Below are 953 nucleotides of genomic sequence, written 5' to 3'. Positions count from 1 at the left end.
AGCTTTGTGGCCGCGATGGGCACTGGGCCTCCAAGTGTCATAAGCGCTTCCAGCGAAGCTTCCTTGGTCTTGGCAATGACGGCAAAGATACACGCAACAATGCCCGTCAGGTCGCCATGGCTGATCGTCCCGCACCGCAGAAGCACCAGGGACACACTCAGTCCTACTCCATCGATCCACACTGGTACATGGACTCTGGGGCGACAGAGCATCTGACCAGCGAGATGGGGAAGCTTCACACTCGTGAACCCTATCATGGCTCCGACAAGATCCACACCGCCAATGGAGCAGGTATGCACATCTCTCATATTGGTCAAGCATCTCTTCTCACTAGACATGCCAATAGGAGTCTTCAGCTTCACAATGTTCTTCGCGTTCCATCTGTGACCCGCAATCTTCTTTCAGTTCCTAAACTCACACGTGATAATAATGTACTTTGTGAATTTCACCCTTTTGATCTTTTTATTAAGGATCGGGGCACGAGGGACATTCTTCTTAGTGGGTGGTTGTGCCAGGGCCTCTACCGTCTGGAGCATCCTGGCGTCGCTCGCGTTTTCAGTGGAGTTCGGGTCTCTCCGTCACAGTGGCATGCTCGTCTTGGTCACCCGGCCACACCTATTGTCCGTCATATTTTGCGTCGTCATGAGCTTCCTAGTTTGTCTAGTAATAAAGATGTAGCAGTGTGTGATGCTTGTCAGCAGGGGAAGAGTCATCAACTTCCTTTTTCGGAGTCCAGTCGTGAGGTGAAACATCCGTTAGAACTTGTGTTTTCAGATGTATGGGGTCCTGCTCAGACTTCTGTCAGTGGTCATAATTACTATATCAGTTTCGTTGATGCTTATAGTCGCTTTACCTGGCTTTACCTTATTAAACGCAAATCTGATGTGTTTGATATTTTTGTTCAGTTTCAAAAACATGTTGAACGTCTTCTCAAGCACAAAATTGTTCATGTC

This window comes from Triticum dicoccoides, chromosome 1A (assembly GCF_002162155.2).
Source record: "Triticum dicoccoides isolate Atlit2015 ecotype Zavitan chromosome 1A, WEW_v2.0, whole genome shotgun sequence".
In the NCBI taxonomy this organism is placed as follows: Eukaryota; Viridiplantae; Streptophyta; class Magnoliopsida; order Poales; family Poaceae; genus Triticum; species Triticum dicoccoides.
Note: the sequence above shows the minus strand (reverse complement) of the source record.